The sequence below is a fragment of the Nannospalax galili genome, unplaced genomic scaffold, assembly GCF_000622305.1.
Source record: "Nannospalax galili isolate Female #2095 unplaced genomic scaffold, S.galili_v1.0 scaffold451, whole genome shotgun sequence".
Lineage (NCBI taxonomy): Eukaryota > Metazoa > Chordata > Mammalia > Rodentia > Spalacidae > Nannospalax > Nannospalax galili.
In genome coordinates, this window is record NW_008331662.1 from 1,164,002 (window position 1) to 1,171,070 (window position 7,069).

Consider the following 7,069-nt stretch of genomic DNA (forward strand, 5'->3'; position numbering starts at 1 on the left):
AGGCTAAGTCAAAACTTCAAGCTCTCTCATTATGAGGTATACCTGACGGGGACACCGAAAGCCGCCTGTACTTCCTCTCATCAATACAGGAGAGCTTTTTGTCAGTAATTTGCAATAAGTGTCTGCAGCATTTCTGCAGGGACCCAGAAATCATTATTGGCTGCAGATCTGTACGGTTCCTAATTGGAAGCATTGGGCCTTATCAGCTGAGGATTTCCTAGGACCTTTGACAGATACCAATACTAAAATCATTGTTCACTTGTCAATTTAAAAGACCATTAAAGCAGCTTATTTTGGTTTTAATTGGAACCTCCTCCCTTCCAACGCTAGGCTTAGGGGAAAGTGGAAAAAGAAAAAGAAAAAAAAAAGAAAAGAAAAGAAAACACGCCCCCACACCCAGGCGCGCGCGCGCACACGCACGCACGAGACCGGGGTAACCGTGGGTATGTAGGTCACCCCGGGGGTTGGGGACTCCCCGCTGCAGCGGCCACCGCGGCCGAGCAATCCGCAGCCTGGATGGTCCAGATTCCAGCACCAGCAGCCGCACATCTAGCTCGAACGCTCCCAATTAAACACCACCACATTCGCTAAAAGATTTTTTTTTTTTTCCCCAAAAAGTGCACTGGGGCCAAAAATCAATCACTCTCCCTAGCCTGACCCGGTGAAAACAGATGCATAACATATTCATGCGCTGAGCACGCCGAGCAGCCCAACGCGCAGCTAACTTTTTTTTCCCCCCTTCCTTTTTAAATAAAGCGAAGAGACTTCCGTAGCTCTACAATCCTGCTATAAAGCTGGCAGATGCAGCAAAACTAATATGTGTAAATGCAATAATCTGCTTACCGCGACACTTCCACTGGACGAGGCAGGGCTGAGGAGGAAAGAGAAGGCGCTTGGCAGGCAGGGGAAACCGAATTGTTTTGACACCGCCATTGAATAGCAAAGCCTGGTGGATAATCATTTCATAGGATAATTGTGGGCAAGTAAAAAAAATAACAAGAACCTACCCACTTTCCCCACCCTCTTTACCTTCCCCCATCAAAGTGAGCGATGAATCCTCATTATTTTTACCTTGCTCACAACATCTCTGGGTCTTCTCTAAATGAAATAGATTTAATGATAATACAAGAAGGTAAACGGAGCTGGAATAATATTTACTGTATAATCATTTGGGCTCTGTTAAGCCCAGCACTTCCCCTCATCCCAAGAATCTCACTAATTGCTTCCAATCTGAAAATGACCAGGCAGACTTATTTTGCTGGAAGGTTCCTTGCACCTAATGTTAAAAAAAAACCACAAATGTGTTTTTGTTTTAAAAGCTCATTCTCCTCCAATCTCCTCCCCTCCTTTCTAATTTTAAGTAGCTGATGTTTTGTTTGGCTCCTGTTTTATTTGCTGTCAAAAGGAATTTGATGCAAAAAACCATTTAAGCATGTATACAACCCATGGAGGGATTCATTTGACCTCATTATACTGCAATAAAGAAGGAATCCAGTTTGTTAAATATCACCGAACCACATGCATTTCCCGGCAGATCACAAGAGCCTTGCTTCAAAAGATTATCTCAGAAAGTGCTTAGAAAGATGGAATGGGTTAACTTTGCTTGCCAGAAGGTGTTCTGCCAAACATGCGGAAAGAGAGATATGTGCAGCTCCCTTTAAGAGCAGAGCAACTGAAGAAAAAAGAGATTTATGCTTTTAATTAATGGCAATTAAACCATGCCTGTTGGCTTGGCCTATGGCAATTGTTCCCTGCAAAAAGGAGGCCGAGCTGGTGACAAGCATTTGAATCCGCTAAGTTCTGTCAAGGGAGCTGACTCTGCAGGCATCAAAACCAAACTAAATCAATAAAAGAATTAAACTTTTATAAATTGCATTTTGACAAGTATCAGATACCGTTAAGCTTTGATATTATGAATTCCTTGGAGGTGATGCAAACAAGAAGGGCCGCAGTTAGAGATCCAAACAATCAAAGAGGCTTGTTAACATGCGCTGTCAAATGCATCAGTGCTATTAATTACTACAAATTAATGTGACTCTCTCTTCCTCTGGTGATTGGAATAATAATCAGCCCGATTTGTGGAATGAGTGCAGAAAACATATGCAACCCTGCCAAAAAGAATAAGTTTACAAAACAGTAGACATTTACGGGTTTTGTGTTCAAAGCCTGGATGGTTTTCTGGTTGCCAGTGGTGACCTCACTTTACCCCCATCTTCCTGATTCCTGGGATCTTCTTCGTGTGCTGCTCCCTGTGAGATGACAGAAGGAGGCATCAGGCCTTGCCAATGATTATTGGAGCATAAAATAAAATCTTTATTGTGCTTCACTGAGGTGTGAGTGAGATACAGCCCTATCCACAGTGATGGTTTTCTAGGAAATGAACCCAAAAATCTCACGATTTGGCTACTCACTAATAATAAGAAAACTATGCATAAGGCAGAGATTTAAATGATATAATGGTGGTATAGTAGGCAGGACCTGTGGGAAGAATCGGAGCCCCCATTATTCCTGGTAAGGATTCTAGGTACCCAGCCTGGTTCTAACAGTAGAATGTCCCCCCAGCATTATGTGGTAGTCCATATCCATAAATGACCGATGCTAACCTTCCCTTCAGGTCTGCGTTTTAAATACAACATGATTTTCATTTTAATAGCTGGAAGAATTGTGATTCTATGTCCCACCCAGAGAAATGCCACAATAGACCAGGTCTAAACCAATACTTATACCACTAAATGTAATAATTCATGTTTTAAAATAATTTAAAAACCAAACATATTACAAATTAATTCACAATAACTTATCTTTGTGCTTTCTAACATTTTTCTCTTTTTTGTTGGGGGCACATTTTAATTTTCTTCTCAGTCTATTTCAACTTTTTTTTTCTCAAATTTTGTGAACCACTAGCACATGGTTTCTTACATCTGAAGGATTTCCAAATGTTTGTACTATATTTCTAGTTAATTGAAGAATGCACTGTATCCACAGAATCTGATGACTTAAACTTTAGGGGATCCTGGGCAAGCAGTACGACTCAGTGGGTAAAGGCAATTGTCACCAAACCTGACGACCTAAGTAGCTAAAGAGGGGACAGAGTAGAGGTGGGGAGAACAGAGAGTAGCCCTAAATTTTATATTTTAACTAAAAAATTTTTATTTATGTGCGTGTGTATATATGTCTGTGTATATGCTACATGTGTGAGAGTGCTTATGGAGGCCAGAAGAGGGAGTTGGATACCTTGGAGCTGGGATTACAGTTGTGAGCCACCTGATGTGGATGCTGGGAACTGAACTGGAGTCCTCTGCAAGAACAGTATGTACTTTCAACCACTGAGCCACCTCTCCAGCCCCAGGAGTGAACAATTTTAATAGGCCCTTGCTTGCTATTTGGAATATCATGCTGTCTCTTTCTATTGTCTTGGTGTGATCCACAGCTCTAGAAAACCCTTCTCGGCTGTGTTAGCTCATGGGCTGTGTATTAGTGGAGAGATAGAGAAACCCTAACATTACCTATGTATTAACTGGAGAGATACAGAAACCCTAACAGTGTACCCCAAACAGTAGGAATGCTGCCAGGTATGTATGGTGTTCGTACTAATTACTTGGTTTTGACTATCAACTATATCTAAGTGTGTTTTTAACACAGAGATGAATTATCTTGACACCATCTGGCAGCAGTTTTTCATGTCTGACAAAATTTAAAACTCAGTTTGAAGCTTGGCCAGTGATAAATATGTGCAGGATTCCCTGCCATCCTGGTCGACCTCTGACCTCCTATGTAACAAGGCATTTGTCTCAAACTGTGGTTACAGTATTTTATTGATGTGCATAATCTGTTACTCAGGACCTAGGCTTCTTATGATAGATAACACATTGGCTTGGGTAGTGACAGGGAAGTTTTGGGTGATTTTTCCTCCCTTTTCACTGTTAAGAAATAGATCCTGACTCTTAGACTGAATTTAAATATAGGTATTTCCATTTGGGGGACATCTCAATATCTGTTCAGAAAGAGCATTAAAGGCTAGGAACCCAGAAACAAATACTTATAAAGCCTCCACAGAGCTGAGTGTGGTGGCTTATGCCTTTAATCCCATTGCTTGGGAAGCAGGGGCAAGAGGACATTCTGTGAGTTGGAGGCCAGCTTGGGCTACAAAGTGAGACCTGGTCTTGAAAAAAAAAAATCTCCACAGAAATGTCTGGTAAACAAGGTTCTGATAATGTACTTCTTCCTGCCTCATGTGCTTACTCAGCATCTGTAGAAGGAATTTATCATTGGAAATATGTGTAATAATTTTTCTCTGATTACTTGGCAAAATGCTACCTGGGCTGGAGCCCCTATGTGCTTCAGAATCCTGCTGTATTGTAAACAGGCTTCATGTCCTTCCAATGTCTTTATGGATTGAAGGTAATTATTCTTTATGTAATTACATTTTTCTATTTGTGTGGGGGTGTGGTGAGTATGGATGTGTTTATGTGTGTCATGACACGTGTGGAATTCAGAGGACAACTTGTGGAAGTTGGTTCTCTTCTTCTACCACGTGTTTCAAGGATCAAACTTGGGTCCTTGGACTTTGTGGCAAGAGGGCTTTTACCCTCTGAGTTACCACTTCAGGCCTTGTCAGTTATTCATAGCAATATAATTTCCTAAGAGTAGGACACACTTGTCCTAGTTACTTCCTATTACTGTGATAAAACTCTGAGCAAAAGCAACTTGGAGGAGGAAAGGGTTTAGTTCACCTTACAGCTTACATCGTGGTGGCAAGCCCAGGCAGGAGCTTAAGGCAGGACCCTGGAGGCAAGAAATGAAGTACAGACCACATAAGAGCGCTACTTACATACTTGCTCCCCTGGCCTGTGTTCAGCCTACTTTCTTGCACAACTTAGGACCACCTGCCCAAGGGTGGTATCACCCACGTTGGGTTGGACTCTCCCACATCAACCAGCAATTAAGAAAATGCCCCACAGAAATGGCCACAGGCCAATCTGATGAAGGGAATGCCTCAGCTGAGGCTCCCTCTTCCCAGGTGTGTCAAGTTGACAACTGAAGCTGCCCAGCACAATTGACCCTTTGTCAACTTGACACACAGACACATAACTATTAAACCACAACCTTTCCATTTCTTTTTTTAAAATTTTTTTTATTTATTTATTACATAAAACAGTGCAACTTTAAAAGTCCCCCATGTCAGATCCCCCCGGAACTGGAGTTGCAGATGCACCCACCATATGGGTGCTGAAATCGAACCTGGGTCCTTTGCAAGAGCAGCCAGTGTTCTTAAGTGCTGAGCCATCTCTCTAGCTCAACTTTTCCATTTCTTATCCCCAAGTTCTCATTTTGATATTAATATCACAATATAAAATATAGTACGACTTTTAAAGTTCCACAGTTTTAAAAACATTCAAACACTTTAGGGGCTGGAGAGATGGCTCAGGGGTTAAGAACACTGGTTGGTCTTGGAAGAGACCTGGGGTCAAATCCCCGCAACCACATGGCAGCTAAAAACTGTTCATAACTCCAGTTCCAGGGGATCTGACAGCGTCTTCTGTCTGCCATGGGCCTTGCACGACATGGGTGCACTTACCTATATGCAGGCAATGCTCTCATACACATAAAATAAAAATAAATAAAATATTAAAAAATTTTAAATTTATTTAAAAAATTCAAATACTTTAAAGGTTCAATCTCTTTAAAAAGTCTCAATTGGGAGTTTCTGTAAAACCCCAAACAAGTTACATGCTGTCTTATTTCAAGAAGGAAGAACCAAGACACACATAAGCAAAACCAAAGTCCAGCAGTGAAGTTTATTGTCTGATATCTGGGATTCATGCAAGATTTTCTGGATTCCAAAGAGCTAGGGCAGAGTCCACTTCTCTGGCTCTGTCATCCACAGCACCCACAGTTTGTTAGGCTCTGCACCACACTTGCCATGCTTGGTGGTTGGCGGTTGGCCCATGGTTCTGGCATCTCCAATACGTTGGGGTCTCCATTGCAACTGAGGCTGAACCTTCATCAATGGCCTCACATGGTGCCCAGCCTCAGATTCTCTTCAAGATCCCTACTTCAGTTTTCATTCTACCAAAACCAATATGATGTGGGAGATTTTTACATATTGCCAAGTTCTTCTTTCAGCTTGAGATGCAGCTTTGGCCTCCTCTGGATCACAGCTTCTGTGTGCTGACATTGAGGAAATACCTTCCAGATTTCACATCAGTGATGCTGGTCTCTTCTTAATCACAGCTTATTTTTCAGCCCCAGCTAATCAGCTTCAATTATTCCAGTAAAGCAGAGGTTTCCCTTCAGTGGTACTGGTCTCTTATTAATCACTGCTGATTTTTCATTCAGCCCCAGTTGACCAGAAACCAGATTCTCAATTCAAAATATCACATAAACAGCCCTGATGATCTTTGTTTCCCTTGCAACTTCACAAGCCAGGCCTCCATCATCTGCAGTTCTCCAAGCTACCATTGAACAGCTTGCCAAGCTTCAAGTACTCAACAGCTTTTACAGCCCAAAGCTTTAAACACTTCCACAATCTTCCCCAAAACAACATGCTCAGGTCTCTCACAACAATAGCCCACTCTCTGGTACCAAGTTCTGTCCTAGTTACTTTCTGTTGCTGTGATAAAACACTGACCAAAAGCAACTTGGGTGAGGAAAGGGTCTATTTCGCCTTACAGCTTACAGTCCATCAGGGAGGGAAGTCGAGCCAGGTACTCAAGGCAGGAACTGGAGGCAGCACTCTGGAGACAGGAACTGAAGCACAGACCATGCAGCAACACTGCTTACTGGCTTGTTTTTTTCTGATCTGTGCTCAACCTACTTTCTTACACAACCCAGGACAACTTCCCAAGGGTGGCACTGCCCACAATGGGCTGGGCCCTCCTTCCACATCAACCAGCAATTAAGAAAATGCCTCAAAGACATGGCCACAGGCAAATTTGATTAAAGAAATGCCTCAACTGAGCATTCCTCTTCCCAGGTCTGTCATGTTGACAACTGAAACTATCCAGCACACTTCTGAAGCTTGACATGTAATCTGTGAGCACATCCTGACCCCCTTACTCTTGCTTTA

The 7,069-nt window shown here is 42.4% G+C and overlaps 1 long non-coding RNA gene across 1 annotated transcript in view; it reads right to left on the reverse strand.

Moving 5' to 3' along the window:
- Window positions 1–1,261, reverse strand: part of LOC103728825 — a 5,626-nt gene extending 4,365 nt beyond the window's left edge. Inside the window, exons 1-2 of the long non-coding RNA XR_607045.1 lie at window positions 1,072–1,261; window positions 844–946 (exon numbers count right to left, since the gene is read on the reverse strand). This is a non-coding gene — a long non-coding RNA (uncharacterized LOC103728825). The remainder of the gene's footprint in view (window positions 1–843; window positions 947–1,071) is intronic.
- Window positions 1,262–7,069: the final 5,808 nt, after the last annotated feature.